This window comes from Mustela lutreola, chromosome 6, assembly GCF_030435805.1.
Source record: "Mustela lutreola isolate mMusLut2 chromosome 6, mMusLut2.pri, whole genome shotgun sequence".
Taxonomy (NCBI): domain Eukaryota; kingdom Metazoa; phylum Chordata; class Mammalia; order Carnivora; family Mustelidae; genus Mustela; species Mustela lutreola.
The window spans coordinates 35,340,272-35,364,084 of record NC_081295.1 but is presented as its reverse complement, the minus strand read 5'-3'; the positions used below and the strand labels follow the sequence as shown (position 1 = coordinate 35,364,084).

At 35.6% G+C, this 23,813-nt stretch overlaps 1 protein-coding gene across 2 annotated transcripts in view; it reads left to right on the top strand.

Annotated features, from left to right (window-relative positions):
* The first annotated feature begins 10,988 nt into the window (after positions 1–10,988).
* The window catches only part of MANEA (mannosidase endo-alpha), an 84,397-nt gene continuing 71,572 nt past the window's right edge, over positions 10,989–23,813 (top strand). The window contains exon 1 of one of the 2 annotated variants that reach the window (XM_059177053.1): positions 10,989–11,246. The gene's annotated coding sequence lies outside the window, so the exon portion shown is untranslated. The remainder of the gene's footprint in view (positions 11,247–23,813) is intronic. The other variant, XM_059177054.1, reaches the window with a different exon arrangement.

The window sequence follows — 23,813 nt, the reverse complement described above, 5'->3', positions numbered from 1 at the left end:
GTTCTTTAAAAAGATCAACAAAATTGATAAACGTCTAGCCAGACACATGAGACAGAGAGAGAGAGAGAGAGAGAGACAGGATTCAAACAAAGTCACAAATGAAAGAGGAGAAATGACTACTCCACCACAGAAATACAAACAATTGTAAGAGAATATTGTAAAAAACTATATGCCAACAAATTGGACAACCTAGAAGAAATGCATAAATATCTAGCATATCATCTACCAAAATTCCTAGCATATCATATACCAAAACTGAAGAAATAGAAAATTTGAAAAGAACGATTAACAGCAATGAAATTGAATCAATAATCAAAAAACTCCCAACAAACAAAAGTCCAGGGCCAGAGGACTTCACAGGTGAATTCTACCAAACATTTAAAGAGTTACTACCTATTCTTCTCATACTACTGTAAGAAAATAAAAAGAAAACTTCCAAATTCATTCTTTGAGGTCAGTATTACCCTGATAACAAAGCCAGTTAAAGACACCACCAAAAAAAAAAAAAAAAAAAAAAAAAAGAGAGAGAGAGAAATACATGCCAATATGTTTGATAAACATAGATGTGAAAATCCTCAATAGAAGACTAGCAGAAAAATCCAACAATACATTTAAAAAAATCATTCACTACAATCAAGTGGGATTTATTCCTGTGATGCAAAGGTGATTTAATCTTCATAAATCAATCAATATAATGTGTCACATCAATAGGAAAAAGGATAAAAACCATATCATTATTTCAATAGATGCGGAAAAAGCATTTGACAAAAAACCCTCAACAAAGTAGGTTTACAGGGAACATATCTCAAATAATAAAGGCCATATACGAAAAACCCATAGCTAGCATTATCCTCAGTGGATATCCTCAGCTTTTCCCAACTTGCAGTTTTCCCCTAAGGTGGGAACAAGGCAAGGATGCTCACTCTTACAACTTTTATTTAACATAGTACTGGAAGTCCAAGCCACAGCATTCAGACAAAAAGAAATAAAAAGGCATTCAAATTAGTAAGGTAGTAGTAAAACTGTAACTATCTGCACATGACAATTTACTATGTATAGAAAGCCCTAAACACCAAAAGACTACTGCAACTAATAAATGAATTCAGTAATGTTTCAGGATATAAAAATAATGTGCAGAAATCTATCACATTTCAGTATATTGATTATGGATCAGCAGGAAGAAATTAAGAAAACAATCCCATTTAACTGATGGAAGCAGCCCAAGTGTTCATTGATAGAGGGATGGATAAAGAAAGTGTGTGTGTGTGTGTGTGTGTGTGTGTGTGTGTGTACAATAGAATATTATTCAGTCATAAAAAATGAAATCTTGCCACCTGCAACAACATACTTGGAGCTAAAGAGTGTAATGCTAAGTGAAATAAGTTAGAGAGAAACATATACCACATAATTTCACTAATATGTGGGATTTAAGAAACAAATGAGCAAAAGAGAATAAAAGAAGAGAAATCAGGAGACAGACTTAACTACAGAACTGATGGTTACCAGAGTAGGGATGGGTAAACTAGGTGAAGGTATAATTAAGAGTATAAATTAAGAGTATATTTTAAGATATATATATATATATATCAAATAATAAATATATATATATATTTAAGGTGTAGATTAAGAGTATATTTATCATGATGAGTGCTGAGTAATGTATAGAATTGTTGACTTACTATATTGTACATCTGAAACTAATATAACACTATTAACTATAATAGATTTTAAAATAAAAAATAATAAAATATCTAAAAAGCCAAAATTACACCTGCTTCAGCTGCTTACCAAGTTTCCCCAGACTCCTCCAAGATTCTCCTTGTATTATTATTTTTTAAGATTTTGTTTATTTATTTGAGAGAGTGAGTGAGGAAGAAAGAGAGAGGGCAGGGGGAGGGGCAGAAGCAGACTCCTGGCTGAGCAGGGAGCCTAGCCACAGAGGGCTGGATCCTGGGACTCTGGGATCATGACCTGAGCCAAAGGCAGATGCTTAATCGATTGAGCCACCCAGGTGCCCCAAAATTAAGTGTGGAGTTCTCCTTAGATTTTTGTTGTGTTTTGAAGTGTTTCAACTTTATTTAACATTTTAAATGACTATATAAACTCACTTTTGTATAATGCACAGTACTAAAAAAGTACAAAATGTTTACCATAAACATATGGTCATGAAACTCAGTACCCACAATGGTTGTGTCATTAACTCAACTAAGCACTTTTGTTCATTTCACTTTTTCTGAAAGCTTGTGGCACATTACAACTGCTCTACATCTTGAACTGGTTCAGGTTGCTCAGCACATATCCAGCAACTATCCTCAAGAAGGTTGTAAAAATCTTCTTGTTTCTTTGAACAGTTTTCAGTGGTTCTTCTAAAACTGCCTGTGTCTAATGGGTTGTTGCTATTATTAATTGTATTGTTGCCTTTGTTGTTTGGCTTCAAATTCTGTTTTAGACACTTGAAAGTATTCTCTCTCTCTCTCTCTTTCTCTACTCTGTTATATATTAAAACCAAATAGTTCAGAATTACATTTTGCTCAGCATTTTTATGTATTTGGGAAGGGGGCTATGAACATTGGTTGGTTTACCCAGTATTGTGTTCATCAGAAACTTGATATTTAAAGTAAGCTCATATGAGAAATTAGAGCTTTCCTTTTCCTCTTGATACGGACTTCTCAGACTAAATAGAGTATATTCTGCACTGGCTACAAAGTCACAGAGAATTTTTAAAGAAGTCAAATACTTCTCTCTAAAAAAACTTGCAAAGAAAATTAGAAGTATATTTGTATATTTTTAGGGCTTTCTTGTAGAAGAAGGATTGTAGTATTTTCTGTAGCTCCTAAGAGCTAGGATCAATGTATGGAAGGGATAAGCTTAGTTTTGGCTTAGTTTGAGGGAAACTTTGCAGCAAGTTATTCTGACTTTGTGGGCATCAGTTGCCTATTTTTGGTTGTTGCCAAGCAAACTATAGTAACCATGTGTTTGGAGTGTTGTAGAAGAGATTGTTCTACAAAGAGAAATGCTGTCCTGCTGAACATTAATATCCTGTCACACTCTAAAATTCTATGAGTTGCCATAACTCCAACAAAGCCCCAGTAGATGCAAGCCTGAATTAATCTAAGGGGAGCCAATGAACCCAAACAGGTACCTCCAGTCAGAATTTTCAGAACTACAAACCTGCCTACAGTAAGAGCTCAAGGGAAAAGAAATCTCAGACTTGGAGACAAAAATACCCCCAGGGAGAATGAGGAAGATAACAATCATCTAGGGAGCTTGGACACATATAGGAGAGAATCAAAATTGAACCAGAAATGTTGGAGAAAAATTTGGGAGAGGACAATATATTCTGTTTCTTGGTAAACCCAATCTAAAATCTCCTTATCTTGTTTTCTTAAATGGACTAAGTATCATTGACACTCACCTGGAAAATATTTTTTAAAGTCAATATTTTCTCATTCTTTTGATATTTTCTTTTATACTTTTCCTGAACACGTTGTATAAAATAGAAAAATTAATATTGCAAAATAAAGATATTTCATACCTAGAACAAGTTCTAAATATATAAAAGCAGTTAAAATATATGCATAAAACTATTTCTAATCTTTCTGGGAGCACATTATATTTTTCTAATGAATCATAAAATATTAAGAGAGTATTTAGAAAATATATGTGTGTTTCTTTGCTATAAAATAAAAAATGGTAATTTGGTAAGTTCTGCTTTTATTGTTGCATTTTGTTATTCTAAAAGATGATTAAGCATCCTACTCAAAGATTTATTTTGAAAGAAGCAGGAACATAAAAATATTACCACCAAGTATCACATACAGGAGTGAACATGCATACACACATAGATGCATAGTACTTTATTCCTTATTTAGTCAATAAAGAATGAATTTCTGGCCATTAAACACATTCAGTTAAAGAAACATATTTGAAGACTTGCTATGCGAAAGTCATTGGGCCAGGTGCTATAAAAATATAAGGATGAATGAAGGAAAGCCCATCTTACGGGAACACAAACTCTTGAAAATATAGACATCTACAAATATAATTGAAGTAGCCCATTCAGTGGTAAATGGATAATTAATATAAACCACACAACGTGTGTCTCTGTATTTTCTAGATACCAAGCTCCTAGAAGGCAGATGTTTCTTCTGAGCTGATGTATTCTGACAGTAGGCAGCCCCCCAAAATTGTTTATAAATGCATAATCAAAACCAATTATAAAATTAACGTATTGAGCAATCTCAACAAAACAAAACTTCCAAAACAACCAGAATAATATTTGATGAATGAAAACCCCAGTTCAGGTTAGTGACAATTAGTGATGATTCTCTCACATCCAAAAAAAACATTTTAATGTCCACAATAAAAAGAAGAGTAAATGGTACATCTACCGTTTTTCTTTCCACACACTATTTTTAGACCAACCTGCTGTCTCGTAATTAATGTAACATTTACTGAAGCCCTGCTGTTCATTGCTTTATTTATTCAACACATTTTTTGAGCGCCATGTTAGTTTCCTTTAGTTGCTGGAAGCAATTAGTATAGACTTGGTTGGTTAAAAAAGCATTCATTTATTTTCTTGCAGTTCCGGAATTCCGAAGGCTGAAGTTAATTTCACTGGGCTGAAATCAAGGTGTTAGCTTTGTTGGTAGCTCTCCCTTTTGAGGCTTAAGGGAGAATCTGTTGTTTTGCCTTTTCTAGCTTCTAGAGCTGCATTCCTTTCCTTCCTTTTCTTGCAGCCCCTTCCCCAATCTTTAAAGTTGGCAACATATCATTTTGCTTCAGCTGCCACGTTTCCTTCTCTTCAAATTTCCCTTTCCCTGCCTTTGATCAGGACATTTGTGATGATAGTTAGGGCCCATGCAGACAGTCTTCATCTCAAGATACTTAATCATATCTGCAAAGTCTCTTTTGCCATGTAAAGTAACATTCACATTTTCAGAAGATTTGGAGTTCTCTTAGGGGACCATCGCTCATCCTACCACATGCACCTACTTCATGCTGGATATAGGAGACCCAGCAGTGAATTAGACATCTTTGTGTCTGTGCTCATGGATCTTGACATTATGTGAGGTAAAAAAGATGTACAAGGCACAGACCTCCTTTTTAATTGGGTTCTCTAATAGAGGGATATTTTATCAGAGAATAAGTACATGTTCTTTCCTTTACACTTTTAGCAAGAGAAATTGCCAGCTACTTCTTAGAATAAGCAGGCACAGAAAATCACCTTGCAGCACGCTGTTGAGAAAAATTACTTGTGTTCTGTCTTACATAAATAGAGGATGAGTAGGCTCATCTATCTTAAGCAATAACAGACTTTTTTTGTTTTTGTTTTTTTAGTAACTTTGCAAACTGCTCTTTTTTTTTTTTTTAATGTTAGGAGATGATGGTTTTGTGGCAGAAGAAAGGTTAGGTCAGTTTGGTTAAGGAATCTATGTTTCGTTCAGGAAAGGAAAAAACAAAATAAAACAAAACCCAATGCCTTAGAAGATAACTATAAAATCTGGACTTCAGGTAGTACAAAATTTGGGGGTTGGCTAATTCGGCATAAAATTAATGTACTTGATCCTAGTACATGAAACTTCCTTCCCTCAAAACACTGATAGGCTATGTATCAACCTGTGGAGTAGTTGCCCCACGCAGGAAGTGCCATATCTTTCTGCTGGCCCAGGTTTCAATTAAAGACAAGCGTCTGTCTCATGGCCCCATGGAACAGGGTCTTGCCAGGAGAGATGGCCCATATCCAGTCAACAGTGCATTTAGTCTACCAGCACCAATCAGCCAGAGTTTAATGCTCTGCCACCTCTATGTGGAACAGTAATGACACTGGAGTTCTCCCCCCTCTCCATCACTTGCAGTGCCATGACCTGGCCCAGTGCTTCAATCAGAAATGAAAAGAGCTTTGGTCAAAGGGACTTGGCCTGTTTAGTTGGTTTCTCAGTCTGCTTAAGGACTATAACAAAATATTTTAACAAAATATGTTAACCAGATGATTTATAAACATGAAGCATTTATTTCTCCCAGTTCTGAAGGCTGGAAGTTCAAGATTAGGGTGCTAGCATGGTCAGGTGAAAGCCCTCTTTTGGGTCATAGGTTTCTTATTTTATCCTCAGATGTTAGAAGAGAAACAGGGTCTCTCTGGCACCTCTTTTCTAAAGGCACTATACCATTCATGAGGGTTCTGCTTTCATGACCTAATCACCTCAAAAGTCCCCACCTCTAAAAGTCTCCACCTCCTGGTACCATCACCCGAGTAGTTTTATTTCAACATATTTTGAAGGGATGCAAACATTGAGACTGTAGCAGTTGAGAATTACCTACATTGAGTTTAATACTAGGGTGTGAGTAAATCCTAAATCAGTCTCTACTAATTAGTAAAGAAGGCACCTTAGCCCCTATGGTCACTACAAGGTCAGAGAATTTACACAGCTCTAAGTTAGAGACATGAACTGCCAACACCAGTTTCTTCTTTGACTCATATCACAAGTCATGAATTTATGTAAGGTAGAGTTAGACTGGATTCTTTGTTGTCAAGACTGGTAGATACTCAAGAACGCTGGGTACACATGGTGAAAAATTAGAGCAGTAGGGTGATGGGTAAGAGTTTGTATTTCTGAATTATCTGCTGCTATCAGCTGGTAGAGGCTTTGGCGTTATATTCAGGGGATTTCTTGGGAGTTATAGTCTTTGCATCCCAAGTGATGTCAAGAGATAGCCTAGTTACATCATTATATAGGAAAATATAAAGAATGGTATGACAATTTAATTAATGAAGAAATTATTGCTGTTCTATAATACTGCCTATAATGTAATAGTTATTAATGTAGGTATGTAGTAATAATTACATTGTACATAGTACAATAGCATTAAAGAAGGCAGACTTGATATGGACATTGAAGCATAATGTAGTAGATAATTGAACTTTTGAGATTTACTGTATTTGTTTGTTTGTTGGCTCTAGAATCCAAAAATCCTGGTTTTAGAGGAAAACCATAGTGTGTGTCTTGTACATGACTTCTCATTAAGGAAGCCAAAAGGACTGACTTCCATTTTAAGGATGCTAAGGAGATACAGACATATAACTTAGGCTTAGCTCATCAAATTTTTCCAACCAAAGATTTGAATCTTGAAGAACTAAGGCAAACAATACAGGCAGAATGGAGAGATTCTTCATGGTGGTGTCACAAACATTGAGAGCTCAGTGCACACTTGAAATTATCAGTGTCTTAATCTGTACCATTGCAGGAAGCTGTCATCCCAGTTGTCCTGCCCTTCTGTGTTCCCGCCCATTGATTTATTTACTAGACTTCACCTTTCTGCTCTTCTCTGTAACCTTTCACATAAGTTCTATTTATGCTTCATGTGCCAAACTCAGTTTCTATATCTTGCAAAAAAGAACTCTAACTTGAATGGAGAGGAAATAGACAGGAAGTGAGAAGACATGTCAGGTAAGTGGAGTGATGAACAAAGATATGAGATGACATAATATGTCTAGAAGATTCTAATGAAACTGCAGGGACTGGATGGAAGAAAACACGAAGTATTCAGATGACAGTGAGGACAGTTCTAGGACTAGAGCAAACAATACATATCAGAAAGTAGGATTAAATAATAATGAGTAAGTAACCTCTTAGTCTTTAATTCTTTTATCCCCTGAATAAATTATTTGTTGCATTCTTGTTATGTCAACAACTTTTGCTGACTCTGAACATATAAAAAGGGCAAAATCCATGCCATCAAGGAGACACTAATCTTTTACAGTGCAGTAGGGAATTTCAGGATGCAAATTCCTTTTTTGCTTTAATTTAAACATTTAGATAACTTTCTCTCTCGTGACAATTATTGTCACCAATTTACCAATTTTAAAATTGACAGAAATAGAAATTCTAAAGTAAGATTTCAGTAGTATAGAATCCTAATAAATCAAAGTAAAAGAGTACCAGTCCTGAGGGCCTAGTTTTTTTCCTGCATTTTTTGAAATAATCATTATTCCTGACTCTAATATGTTTATGGAAGTTATTATATTAATAAATATTCTGATGTTGAATGAAAGAAAGCATGTTTTATTTTATATCAGTGTATGCCTACTTCTTACAAACTGTTTGATTATGCCTGACAGCATAAATAAATTAGGGTAAATAGATTCTCATTGAATGATTTTTTTCTAACCATCAGATTCAATGCAAAATGGTATTTATAAATTGGATTGGGATTGCATCTAATGCCCCATCCTAAAACTCTGACTGTTCTGTTGGTCCCTTCCTAATGGCAAAAAATGTTGAAATATCACTAATAGAGACAATGTCATCATTGTTCAAAGTGTTTTCGTGTGGATTTCTTGATTATTGGGAGGTATGGGAACAATGTTTTGTTGTAATGATCACAAATATTTTTACATACTAAATCCTGACAATTTTTTCAAATATAGGATGGCTATAATTTGTGGCAAATTCAATTGGCTATTTTTTACATGTATTTCAACTAAAAACTAGCATTGAAGGAATATGCCATTCATCCAATAGAGGGATTCCCAGAAGGAAAAAAGTGGGAGCTGCATATAAATTGATTTTATGTAGTAAATGGACATTTCAAATATGTTACATCAGGGTGGTCACTGAGCTCCCAAAGGGGAGAGAAAAAAATATCCAAACAGGGAAAAAATAAAAATTTTGTTCATCGAATTCTTGTTGAGAACTGTTCTAATGTATTAAACTAATAGGTGCCTTTGTCTTCTCCTAATTACTTATTATTATTATAATAGTCTCTACCCCACAAGATCCTTGGGGTTGATTTTGTCTTGCTACTAGCAAAACAGTTTCCACTTCTTTTTTGGCATTAGCAATAAAGATCCTTCTCCTTATTTCCCAGGCCTGTGGGTAAAATAATCAATAAAGTCAAACTCATTCCACTCAATATCCAAATAGGATTTTTTATGGATCTTGGCTGAATCATCCTAAAGTTTATATGAAAGAACAAACAGCCAGGACTAATTAAGGCAATTTTTTAAATAAAGATTTTTATTTGTTTATTTGACAGACAGAGATCACAAGTAGGCAGAGAGGCAGGCAGGGAGAAAGAGGGGGAAGCAGGCTTCACGCTGAGCAGAGAGCCCTATTTGGGGCTTGATCCCAGCGGAAAGGCAGAAGCTTTAACCCACTGAGCCACCCAGGCGCCTCTAATTAAGGTAATTTTAGAGAAGAATCAGAAGAGGGGCGCCTGGGTGGCTCAGTAGGTTAAGCCTCTGCCTTTGGCTCAGGTCATGATCTCAGGGTCCTGGGATCGAGTCCCGAACTGGGCTCTCTGGTCAGCAGGGAGCCTGCTTCCCCCTCTCTCTCTGCCTGCCTCTCTGCCTACTTGTGATCTCACTCTCTGTCAAATAAATAAATAAAATCTTAAAAAAAAAAAAGAATCATAAGAAAGAAGGTCTTGCTGAATTTTTCAATATGCAGAGTTGAGTGCATATAACCAACAAGAGAGAAGTACTTAAACTTTAAAAATATATAAAGATTACCTATAAATTAATATCCAAAAACAACAAAGCCTATAACATACTCATTATTTTATTTATACTTTTCTATGTCTAAAAATATTTCATAATTAAACTTTAAAACTTTTAGAAAATAAACGAGAATATCCTATAGTTTCACGTTTGAAGACTGTTACAAATAAGAAAGCAAAATGGATGAAATTATAATGTAAAAATTTGTTACAACTAGCAGTACTTAAAATATACAGCTTTTGGTTATCAAAAGATACCATAGAAAGTTAAAGGACAATCCATAAACTGAGAAAAGCTATTTGAAACACATAACCAACAAGAAGAGAAGTATTTAAGCTTTAAAAATATATAAAGATCATCTACAAATTAATTACCAAAAGCAACAAGCCTATAAAAAGTGAGTTAAAATTGAGAACAGGCATTGCACAGAAAACCAAATAGCCACGAAGCATTTATAAATATACACAAGCTCATTGGCAAGGGGATTAATGTAAATTAAAGGCGCAAATTAAGAGATGCTATTGGCAGACAAAAATTTTAAAATCTAACAATAACAGGTGTTATGGTGATGTGCCAGCCTATGTGAAATGTATCCGTGTATAGATGAATCTCAAAACACAAATGTGTAGTGAAAAAAAGAAATTGGAGGGGAAAATGCTGTGTGATTCATTATAAAAAAATAAGGATAACATATTTTTAGGGAATCATACATATATAACTATGTTCAAAATGCAAAATAAGTAATACAAAATTTAGCATAATGGTTATTTCTGTCTGGGAGGGGGGATGGAGAAAACTTTTGAGAAGGCTTCAAAAATACTGGTATTCTGCATCTTCAGCTCAGCTCCGTAGTGAGTACGAGGGTATTCTTTTTATTATTCTTTAAAATGTGCACATACAGGATACATTCATATATGCATATTTCACAACTAAAATTTCTACTAAAAATCTAGTGTGATTTTAAGGACGCCTTTACCAAATTGTTCACGTCAGCAAGTTCTAGACTGTGAGCCAGGATTTCCTTGTTACTATGTAACCAAACAAAACAGAGAATTCTCTTGGCTTCTCCCGCTGATGTAAAATGGAACCCTTCAGCCGAAACCTCTATTTCGAAAGTTCTTGTTCTTTATACCTGTCTCATTGTTCTCAATTATTTCTATAATCCACTACAAAGGTGATTTTATAGATTTGCTAATTCAACGTCATCTTTATCTATTAGGGCCTTCACAAAAAGTTCCAGTTTTTTCAAAAACGATAAAACTCGCCCTTAGTTTGTAAACAACCTGCGTACTCGAGTTAAAGCAACTTTGGAAAGCCTCCCATCAAAACCAGGGGTCCTTTTTAGTAAGAGCTTCCCAGAGCAACTTCAGAACAGTTTTTAAGAGAGGGGTGGGTCACCTCTAATCGGAGAGCGAGCCTGGGAGTCCCGCCAGAGTCGGCTCCGCTCCTTTTCTCTGCGCGGGACACCCGGAAAAGCTCTCCCCTCCTTCATTCACGCCCCTCTTCACGCTCGCAGAGAAGGGGAGCCCGTGCCCGTAAAGCCAGCGCCCTGCCCCCTTCCAGAGCCCGGCGTCAGGCCCCGCCCACCGGGGGGCTGCCGGAACGCTCTGCGCGCGCCTTTTGGGAGGCGGGGCTGGATGGGTTCGCCGCGGTGAGGCCGCAGGGTGTCGGCTTCCGCTCTCCCTCTGCTTTCAACCCCCACGGCTCTGGCTGAAGCGTCCGCCTGTGGCCGGATTCCCAGACCCTGGTGAGTAGCCGGAGAAGTCAGGGCACCGCAGACGCGGCCGCGGCGAATTCGGGACCCACCTCCCAGCGCCTGCGCGCCCGTCCCCTAGCCAATGTGCTTGCAGCTTCTGCAGATGGCCTTTGACCCCGCGCCCCTTAGGCGGGCGAGAGGCGGCGAGCTGCGTTTTGGGGACCCGGGATACCCCCGCCCCCACCCCCGTCACTGTTAGCTCTCTCTTATAGGCTTTGTTGTTTTTGGATATTAATTTATAGGTAATCTTTATATATTTTTAAAGTTTAAGTACTTCTCTCTTGTTGGTTATATGCCTCTCCTCTGCGGGGAGAGGCGGGAGGATCGAGGCCGCCCGCGCTTGGGTTGTCGCAGGAGAGTCGCGGCCGCCTGCCTCCTGGCGCCTTTGGGCCTCCGGCGAGGAGAGTAGGGTTGGCGAAGCCACCCCAGAGGTGGTTTTTCCCATTCATTTGTCAACGTGTTTGGCTCTATCAGCATCGACATTTATCTTTTGCTAAGTTTCAGGATGCAGCTGTGCCGGACGAATTTCTTTTTCCCATGCCACCGGAGCAGACTGAAATTCAGGCATTCGTGATGGTTTTCGTTTTATGTATTGTTAAGACCCTATGGATGAATGTTAAGAGAAAACGTGGAACTATTTAAAGAGGAGTAAAACAAGGGAGGATGATATAGGACTTCAAAAAAGACAAATAGGACTGGAATGAGTTGTTTATGTTAAAGAATTTTCTATAGTAGTTTGAGAGAAAAATAGAAAATAAAATCCAGGTTGGTTAATACTGTCGCATTACAGAGTATTTTCATGACAATGTGTGATTTTTCTAATTTTGGGGATATGTGTAAACTTAGAAAAAACAATGGGACGCAGTCACTCTTGTAGACTTTCAGGCTCTGTGCATAAAACATAAACAGATTCATTTCTGCTAGTCATATGATTAAATACTATGTGTAAGATCAGAAAACAAACTGTCCCCAGAGTAAAGTTAAGTTGCAGCTTATGAGTAGGTAACAGATTGTTTTCTAAGTCCATTCTATTTAAATGAAAACATGACACCTGTTAGCAGTGTTCATCTGCTTAAAAAAAAAAGTCTCTAAACCTAATTTGTGTGGTAGGTTGTAAGATGGTGGAATAGAAAGCAAGAGCTTGAGTTTTAGAGCCAAACTTGATTTGCTTCTTGCTGGTGCTTAACCTCAGAGTGTTACTTAGCCTTTCACTAAGCCCTCTGAAAACTGTACCTCTGTTACATCTGTCATCTGTAAAATGGTGTTAAAAAGAAGTTTTACTTATTAAGTTGTTATGAAGACTAAAACGGTCGGATAAGATTATGGGAACTGAATTTCCATTAGCCAGAGCGTGTACATGTTTACACTAAAACCACCTGGGCAAGGAAACCTTGGTATAGAAACTGATTTTGAAAGTTCCAGGTGTATCTTCTATTAAGAGTTGTTTATCTAAAATGGCTTCTTAGGAAATAAAATTAGAGAACAATACTAAAAAACACTGCAAGTCTGTATAATTTAGCAATAGGTCACAATAGGTCTTTAAAAGGTTAAATCTTTTGATGTTTCTAACTGGATTGACAGCAGATACTTTCTGAAATAAGTTGATGTCACAATGCTCTGGATCTTTCAGACCTCTTAAGTCAAAAACTAGCATTTCGAAGATTAAAAGCATAAAACACAAAAGTAGAAACCATAGAGTTTCAAGAGAACCTATTAGGTATAACTTCTGTGTATTATGTAATGTCAGCTGCCCTTTGAAGAAAACAGGTCTTCAATAGCCAATACCTTGAGTCGATTCCTATTTTGGGAATCCATACATCTGCAGTTAACTTGTAATTTTATTTTCTCAGGTAATTTCTGAATCATCTTTTGTCGAAGACAAATAGTTCCTCCATTCCTTTCTTCTTAGATCATTAGAATTGCTAGCTTCTCAACAATCATTATGGTTTTGCTATCTTGAAGATAATTTTTATTAAAATGAATTTTTAAAATTATTGGATGTCTCTTGCTATATAATATGTTCAGTATAGATTGTAAAAAGGTCAACCATCTGTATAGTCAGTAGAATCTATACATACACATACTGCCCAAATATATACTAATGTCAAAAACAAAAGGGCCTGAAATTAAATTGTTCAAGCCGAACACGTAATGGCCACTATGTATAAGATGTGTGGAGCACTTCTGCAGTGTAGATACGAGAACTCCCATTTTTTGACCCCAAGGAGCAATCCAGTAGTGGATCTAATGCATGTAATTAAATAGCATAATGCAGTATGTAAAGAAATGCCACTTTAGTAAGTAGGCAAAGCTGTAACAATAGAATGTATGAGAAAATGAGTACTTTTCACCCTGGAACATTAGGGAAGGTTATCAAAAAGAAGCAACATTCCAGCTTTGTCTTGAGGGATGAGTAGCATTTTAAAAGTTAGCCATGTAGAGAATAGATTTTTAGGTAGAATTAACTATGTTATTAATTGCTTGCCAAATGCCCATCTTTAATAATCATCATAATACTCAGTGTTACTCTAAACAGGAAATGATTCTAAAAGTTTTATTATAATTTATGCTCAAATATCTGTGAATCCGGTAATAACTCATTGTATAGATGAGAAAAGCAGAGAAAGATGAGGTCATTTGAATAGGCAAAATAGCTTTAAAAGGCACAGGTGGAGGTTATCCGCCTTTAACCACAGTGCTCAGGCTTTAAGTTGCTGTGACTTACTGTTAATAGAGATGTGGAGGTTGGGATAGAACCAGTGAATCATCTATAATGATGTAATAAATGAACATTCTAAGTGAGTGAATTAAGTAATTAAAAAAGAAGGACCAACTTAAACTACATTTATAGGTAAGAGTAGGGTGGTGGGGCACTTGGGTGACTCAATTGGTTAAGCAACTGCCTTTGGCTCAGGTCATGATCCTGGGATTTTGGATGAGTCCCTTATCAGGCTCCTAGCCCCACGGGGAGTCTGCTTCTCCCTCTGACCTTCCCCCCTCTCATGCTCTCTCTTACTGTCCCTCTCTCAAATAAATTAAAATCTTTAAAGAAAAAAAAAAAAAAAAAGCAAAGGTGGGGTGGCGGGGCAAGGCAGCTTCTTCCTTAAATGGACATTTTGTGTTCTTGTGTAGATCTGAGAAATGAATCTAAAAAATATAAAAAAGTTTCAGAGCTATTTGTCTTTTATATTTCTTCACCTTTATTTTTAAATCTAATTGATATTTACCGTATGATTAAAATACTATCCTTTTACACTTTCATGTACATTATCTTGCATGATTCACAGAACAGCTTTGTCAGAAAACACAGTAGGTAATATGTTCTTTTGTTTTGTTTTGTTTTTTAAAGAGGTAGACATGGCTGATTTGGGACTTTGGTTTTTAGATTGCAAGGCCAATCTGACTCTTCCACACATTTTAGCACTCAGGCTCTCAAAAAGCAAGGTCTTTCTACTTTTTATATCCTATAATCATTGCTCCTGTTCTCTGTCTTGCAAATGTTCATTACTGTTATTTCCTAATCTTTCCTTATGAAATGTTATGTTCTAATTTTAGAAGGTAAAGTAGGAAAATAATCACTATATTTTATCACCCAGAGGTAATCATTTTACATGTCTTAGTGCTTTTCTTTGTGTATTTTTAATGTAGTTGAGATCTTGTTATATCCAGGATTCCTTTTTTTTTTTTTTTTAACTTCATGGCTTGTCAAATTTCTTACAGTCCTTAAGGGAAGGATTTGTTTTCATCTTGATATCTTGATATTTTGGAATTTTCAGGACTAGAAATGATAGAGGCAGGCCAAAATTGTTGTATCATCTCTTTTCTTCTCTGTAGGGCTGCCACACTCTTAGAATTTTACTCCCTGCAGTCCTGTATTGCAGAGCTTGAAGGATGGTATTAATTGGCGCTTCCCGGAAATGAGCATTAGGTTACCAGTTTATGTCCTCCAATTTGCTGGTGGGATTGGGATTTTTTCTTTCTTTCTTTCTTAAGTTTTCAAATTGGTACTTCTAGAAATGTTCCAAAAACAGTGCAAACAACTCAGTTACTGTTTATTTTTCTTGTATATTCACCAAATGGTAATATTTTACTATATTTGCTTTATCATTGTATACATGTACACACCTTTTACATTATATATAGTTATATACATTACATGTAATATGTATGTGCATATGTGTGAGTGTCTAATACATTGTCTGATGTTTCCTCATGTTTAGATCCAAGTTAAATTTTGACATACTATAGCAGTGATTCTGTTTCCTTCTTGGGTTATCTTCAAAGTTCATTTTGATCACTTGTTTAAAGTGTTGTCTGCTAGGTTTTGCACTGAGTTACTATTGTTTCCTTTGTATTAATTAGGTGTCTTTTGGGGAGATTGTTTGGTAATATATGGGTATCCTGTTTCTCATCAAACTTTTACTTCCTCATTTAATATCCGTAGATGATTTTTGCCTACTATGGTTGTTATGGTAGTTTCCGAATAGTGATATTCCATTAGTCCATCTAAATTTATTAGTTGGCATTCTAATATGAGTCTTCTTTATTCCTTTTATTTTTGCATTAAAAAAAAGTATGAAAAAATAACTGTATGGATTCATTAATTCTTATTTTAATACCTGTTATTTATGACTCCTTATGTTATTGCTGAAATTGTTCAGGATTTAGCCAGTGGTTGCCCCTTCAGCCTGGCTCTTATATCCAGTAGACATGTCCCTGACACTTTCTGAAAACTTCTTACTTTCTGATAAGATAATCAAGGCTCATTTTGTACTTTCCCAGTCACAGTCTGGGAATCAACATTTCTCCAAGGAACTTGGTTCTTCTAAGCAGCAAAGGATATTTAAAAAACAGCATCTTGGACCAGATGTGTTCCTTTGATTCTATACTCTTAGTTTCTTTGATTCTATACTCTTAGTGTACAGAACTAGGAAATAATATGAATATATTAATGTGTATACACACAAACACACCCCTTTTTACTAATAAAAGCCACACATTCATGCAGATACTAATTAACAATCTGACAACACGAGTTTCATTCTAACCTCCCACTTTTTACATAGCTTTTTGTCTGTGAAAATCATGAGCCCCAGTTTCCAGCATACATTTGCTTACGTGTAGAATACACATTAAAGAATTACAGGACTCCTGGGTGGCTCAGTCAGTTAAGCGTCATTTGCCTTTGGCCCAGGTCATGATCCTAGGGTCCTGTGATCTAGTCCCACATTGGTCTCCTTGCTCAGCGGCGAGTCTGCTTCTCCTTCAGCCAGCCACTCTCCCTGCTTGTGCTCTCTCTCTCTGACAAATAAAATCTTAAAAAAATCTGCTAACATGTACCATTGCAAAAACAGTTTACTGACTGGAATTTAGCATTTAATGCTTGTTTTTTGAGTATGTGAAATATGACATGGCTCAAAAAGCCAAAGCTGTACAAAAAAGTAGACTCCCTTCTATTCTCCAACCCTTCTACCCATACTTCTCCTCCTACATTCTCTGTCCTCTTTGTTTTTACCCCCATACATAATCAACCTCCTTAAGATTCTTGTTTATTCTTCCTGTGTTTCTTTTGTGCACTTGAGAAAATATTTTTTTGAGACAATGTATATTTTATTTGCACTTGCCTTCTTTCACATCACATATCAGTATATCCAGAAAATCAATTTATGTCATTTCAAAGAGCTGTTCCTCCTTTTATTTAGCTTAACATCCCAGTATTTTATAATTAAAGTGCTATATATGGATTTATGTGCTATTTATGTGCTTTTTATTTTTAAGGTAATTTCCATGAAGTAGGACTTCTGAGTCCAAAGATAAATGGATGTGTAATTTTGTTAGCTATTGCCAGATTCACAAAAAGACTACACCAATTTACATTCAGCTAGTTTGGAAGTGCTTTTTTTCTCGTCTTCTTACCAACAAGATGTATTTTTGTTTTTGTTTTCTTAGTCTCCTGGATAAGGAATGATATCTTTATGTAGTTTTATTCTGCATTATTTTAAAGATTTATTTTAGAGGGGGAAGGGGCAGAGAGAATCTCAAATAAGCTCCATCTCACAACCCTGAGGCTGTCCACTGGAGCCAAAATCAAGAGTTGAATACTTAGCTGACTGAGCCACCCAGGAACAGCTTTAATTTGCGTTTTTAAAAATTCTGAGTGAGGTAGAAGAACTTGCCAGTATTTTCACTGTTAATAATGTTTTGTTAATAGTGTTTTCAGATATGCCTATCTTTAAATTTATGTAATTAATTTGCCTTTTCCTTTATTGCATATGAATTTTGAGTCATTGTTATAGTCTTCCATTAAACTCAGGTTATAAGGGAATTCAGATGGAATTTCTTAGTCATTTCAATGGCTTTGAGCCCTACAACATGCATTATTTTTTGGGAGACTGTGGAGGAAATAGGGGAGGATTGTTTAAAACTCCTGATTTAGGGACGCCTGGGTGGCTCAGTTGGTTAAGCCACTGCCTCAGCTCAGGTCATGATCCCAGGGTCCTGGGATCGAGTCCCACATCGGGCTCCTTGCTCAGGGGGGAGCCTGCTTCTCTCTCTGCCTCTGCCTACCACAATGCCTGCTTGTGTGCTCGCTCTCTCTCTCTCTCTCTGACAAATAAATAAATAAAATCTTTTTAAAAGAAAAAAAAAAAACAAACTCCTGATTTAAAAGGAGCAGAGAAGCTAAGAACATAAGTAGAAAATAGAAAGTGGCAGGATCTTGTTAAAACTCATGACTTTAAATTCAGTATCCATGCATGTAAGTGAGTTAAGATTAATCAGAAATAGTTCAGATATTTACAAGGACCTAAAACCAGGTTTGAAGATTTTACTGATTGGATTAAGATAATCTTCCTCTACCCTAACAGTCCTCAAGAAGCAAACACAGGTTTTCTCTGGAGAAAAATTGTCTCTAAAAATTTTCATTACAATGGCTGACATTCAATTAAAAAAAATGCCCAGCTTGCAAAAAAAGTGACCAGATGTTGAGAGAGAACAAAAACAGGCAATAGAAGCAGAATCCAGTTCAGGTTAATAGAGGTGGACTTTAAATAAGTGGAATTAACATGTTCAGAGAATTAGAAATTGGAAAATTTTAGCAGATAACCGATGGCTTTAAAAGAGTTAAATGAAAATTCTAAGAGTAAAATAACATTAGATCACAGCTAAAGAGAATTAGGAAACTGGAAGAGTTCAGAAGTACTCAGACTGAGACATGGAGAGATGAGGGAAATTTTAAAATGTTTAAAAAACTGTAACATTCTAACAGGAGTAATGTATTCCAACATGAGAAATGAATTAGAAAGCAATAATGGGCAAAAGCAGTATTTGAAGAGATTGTGGTCAAGAATTTTACAAAGCTAAGGAAAGATATCAACCCACAGATTGAAGAAGCATGTTGGGCCCATAAGCAGGATAAATACTAAGAAAACCATATTCCATAGCGAACCTGCTAAAAGCCAAAAATGAGAAAAATAATAAAAGGAGCCAGTGAAAAAGAAATTATCCTTAAAGTCTTTAAAAAATTAAGGGAAAGAACCAGAAAACAATAGTTGTTTTCAACAGAAACAAAGGCAGAAGATAATGGGTTGTGCTGAAAGAAAATTGCCAATATAGAAGTCTATAGATCCATATTACAGTGAAGGCAAAATATATTTTTAAACAAATTAACATGGAATTTATTAGCAGCGGGCTGATACTAAAAGCCTTATTAAAGTGAGTAATTTCTTCATGATAAGATTGTTTTGAATGGAAGTAGGGGGATGCAGGAGGAAGTGAAGAGCAAAGGGAAGAGTAAATGTAATGAACGTTGACTGTGTAAAACAATATTCCATCTGGTGGGGTTTAAGATGTGTGTGAAAAGTAAAGTACACCAAACAGGAGCACAAAATTGGGGGAGGGATAAAGGAAATAAAGTCTTCTAAGTGCGCTTTTATTGTTGAGGCATAGTAGAGTTCTAATTCATCCTGGATTTTGACGAGAATGTATGCTGTAATCAAAGATAAAAATAAAAGCAAAGAATGTAAATGTAAAATTAGCAAATAGGGAGAAATAAAAAGGTAAGAGAAAAAATGGAACTTGAAAGGAGGCCAAAAGGAAAAGCAAGGGTGTAAGAAGTAGATTTAAATATCTGTATTTGCAGAATTGTAAATGTACTGCATACTACAATTACTGGACAGAGTCTGTCAGGTTAGATTAAAAACAGCAACAATAATAAAGTGATGTCCTATTTGAAAAAAAGCTAACTAAGGTGACAAAAAATGATGAAAATGATACTCTGGTCCAGCATGAACCAAATGAAATCCATTGTAGCTAAATTAATATTGGAGTCGAATGTAAGACAAAACCCATCAGTGGAGAAGGAAAGGACATTTCATTGTAAAATAAGATTCAGTACTTTAGGAAAACAGTCTGCAAATTTGTATCTACATGACATTAAAATTATGTAAACTATAGATATAAATACAGTCATGGGGGATTTTTAACACAGAAGATGAGTGAGGATATAAAAAATACAAACAAAACAGTTAGCATATTTGGGGTGCCTGGGTGGCTCAGTGGGTTAAGCCTCTGCCTTCAGCTCAGGTCATGATCTCAGGGTTCTAGGATGGAGACCCACATCAGGCTCTCTGCTCAGCAGGGAGCCTGCTTCCCCTTCTCTCTCTCTGCCTGCCTCTCTGCCTGCCTCTCTGCCTACTTGTGATCTCTCTCTATCTCTCTTAAATCTTAAAAAAAAATGGTTAGCATATTTGGTTTGGTAGACACAAGTAGATGCCTGTAACCACTATCTATGGAATATGTATCCTTTTGAAGTGTATATGGGACACTTAATAGAAGTAGTCATTGATTAAGCCTTAAAGCAAGTCTCAACACATTTCAAAGGACTGAAATCATATAGGGGATGTTTTCAGTGGATTCACACTATAAATCAGCAAGAAAAAAATCTAGAAAGTCTCACAGATATAACACACTTATAGTCATGAGATGAACAATAATGGAAATTTCAATATATTTTGAGCTAAGTGGTCATAAAAATACAGGGTACAAAACTCAAAAGATACTGCTAAAGATGCGATGGCAACAGCAGTGGTATAGTGTTTGAATCATTCTGAGATCCTTAAACAGACCATTAAATAGTAAAACCAAAACAAATACCTGTAACAAAACTGAAATAACAGATTATCCCCATAGACCCCAAGGTAAGAGTAGAAGGGGACAGCTCACTCACAGCTATAAGACTTCTAACTCGGTTTGTGCTGGAAGAAGGAGAAGAAAGCAATAGTGCATCTGCTTCAATTGATAACACGGATACAGATGTTCTATTTATGGAATATATTAAATATATAGATATTAATTTGAAAGGAGGATAGCCCAGTCTGAGAATAAAAGCTGCAAGGGGGATATTAAATATAATATAGATATTAATTTGAAAGGACAATAGCCCAGTCTGAATAATAGCTGCAAGTGGGGGAGGGGAACTTTGAAATCTTCTATCTAAAGAGGCTAGAGCATCTTGGTATTCAGGACAAAACCCCCACATGCAAGAGTAACTTCCTGAAATAACTTTCAAATTGAGCAGAATAACAAAATAGAAGCCAAGAAAAAAAAAATCCAGAAAAATGTGGGAATGGAAGAAAACCCAGCTGATCTCAGATAAAACTCAAGGCCATAGAAAAATTTCACAAAAACAGTATAAGTTCTCTAGAGCGTTGGGTTGGGAAAACTACCATGATAAAACACTCCTAAAAATTGAGAGAAAATTATTTCATGTAATATTCAGTAACAGAAAAAGATCAGTCAAATCTCATACAAAGTCCTTATAGGCAAAAAGTTTGAACATACTTGTAAACACTGAAGGCGTGCCAGAGAGGCATGTTTATAAAATATGACAACTGTAAACTAGTATTTAGATAGAAATAAAATAGTTATAAGATATGAATAAGCACATTACAACTAAGAAAGATCAGAAATGAGCTAATTATTTCATAAATGACTACAAGATAAACACAACAGATCAGGCCTTATAAGAGGGTAAAGAAACTTAGAAAATGCAGTTTAAAAAATTGAGCAAAATTCAAAAAATTAAGATTTTCTATAGAAGAAAAAGGAGTGAAACAGAACAAATATTATAATTGCAAACATTTGCTAACTAAAGTTGATGCCAGTAGGTTAGTTAATTTCTTATTGGGAACATAAGGGAGTTCCTGTATGATTGTTTCTTTTTTCTCTATGAAGTACTATTGACTCTTGAGTGCTGGAGGTTAGGGGTGCTGACTCCTGTGCAGTTAGAAATCTGCATATAACTTTTGACTCTGGAAAAATTTAACAATCAATTACCCACTGTTGACTGGAAGCCTTACTGGTAACAAATAGTTCATTAACATATGCTTTGTATGTCCTACATACATAAAGAAAAGAAATGGTATTAAAATAATAAGAAAGAGAAAATACATTTTTAGTACTGTATCATGTTTATCAGGAAAAAAAAATCCACATATAAATGAATCTGCATGGTTCAAACCCACATTGTTGAAGGGTCAACTGTGTAAGACCCAGCTATTTGAAGATAATAAAGGAAATTCAGTGGGTATGATGAAAAATGAAAATGAAATTCTGAGGTTAGAAAAGTGAACATATTAGAGTATGGTAACAGGAAGTTAAGTGGTCTTGAGTGTTTACTTGAAATTTGTGGTCATGAATTCAGTGTGAAAAGTTAGCATGGTTGCATGTTTTTGTCCAATATATAGTTCTGTAGTTCTGAATCAAAGTCAAGACACACGTATTTATTTGAAGTTTTACCAGGTATGTATCAAGAAAGGAGAGAAGTGAGGAATTAAAATGTTGGATGATAAACTGTGTCACTAGAGACAAAACATGAAGAACAGGAGAAATAGCAGAAACAGTGGACTCAGTGGATAAGACATCTCAATAAGGTCAAGAAGTTGCCAGAATGGATTCTATTAAACTAGAGGGGTTCAAAGCACAAAAGGTTATGTTTGGAAAATGGGGGGGGGAGAAGTAAAGATTTTGGAGTGGTATAAAACACTGGATCCAGAGAGGAGTATGATACCTGAGTTGGTGAAGTGGGGGTGGAAGAACAATCTCTAGAAATGAGGCAAAGAATTGGGAGGCTAAACTGCTGTATGGATCATCCATGTTTGTAGAGTCATTAGAAATAGTGATGTAGGAAGAGAGTATGTTAAAAATATTATGAATAGAAGATTATTAGATTGAGAAAATGGTAAAGTTTGATGTCTTGAATATTTTTTATAAGTGCTCTTATGGCAGTATTTTGTAACAAGTCTTCAGTGGTCTCCTATTTAGCAGAAAACTCCTCTTTCTCTGGTATAGGATGATTCTAGCACGGCATGATAGCTTTATTTTTCCTCCTCATCTTGTTTTCTTAGCTGCAGCCTAGAGAGGTTTTTTTTTTGTTTCATGATGTGTCTTTCACGTCCAGTAAATATATCTTTGGGCACACTTTCTCTAACACTATGGCCATCTTTTTCCTTTCCTTTTCCATCAGCCTTTTGCATATTATACTCATTCTTTTAAGATCTTACTATTTTTTTCCTAAAGCATCTTCTTCAACTTATGTAAGGCATTTTATTGCTTTATATATGCCTTTCACTTCTCTGCTGGCACCTTTCTTTGAATTACAGTTACTTGCATGTGTCTTTTGCTTTCCTTATGGACTCTAAGCACCTTGAACATAAGAACTATGTCTAACTAAATCTATCTAATCAGTCTGTTTCATGTGGCGCTTAGCATACTAGTTTTTCCACAGTTGAGTTTCTCAGTTAAGTTGAGTTATACATCTTTTTAGTTTTCTAGACTTTTGTTGATATTTCAACCAAATGAAATTTTTGTTCAAAAACAACAGTAAGGACTTAACTGTTTCTCATCTTAGAGTCAGCTATGTCTATTTTCATAATGCTTGCTTTAGTTTATGTGTAATGGTATTGATTGGTTGCATGAGATACTTAAATGAATTTAGTTTGTTGGTGTGGTCACAATGTATCCATTTAATAATAAAATATAATAACTTTTGGAGGGACTCCCTAAACTAGAGTCTTAGGAGCAATAGAGAAAGGGTCACTTTGTATTTCCAAAGCGTAAGGAGAATACTTGGCATGAAAACATTTTCATCAAATCAGTGGATTAATACAGTTTTAAGACAAAATTCTCCAGACCTATATACCTATCCCTTTCCATTTTCATGGTTTTTTTAATGAGAGTGAAAGAACTGATGTTTTGGAATGCAGGTTTGGGAAAGAGGTGAGACATCAAGTAAGTGTCAGAGAAGGTTTAATGTTGTTCCACAATATTTTTATATATTTTATGTATATCTAATTATATCTAATTATACATATTTATAGCATATCTATATGTAAAACTTATATAATCATGTAGAAGGCTAATATGCATTTTAATAATGTGTGTGTACCTATGCATATATATATATGTATGTTTATATGGATGTACCATATCTATTTAAATAAAATGTTGAAGCTGGTAAAACAAAATTAAAATTGGTTAGATTGTTTATGTTTTGGAAAA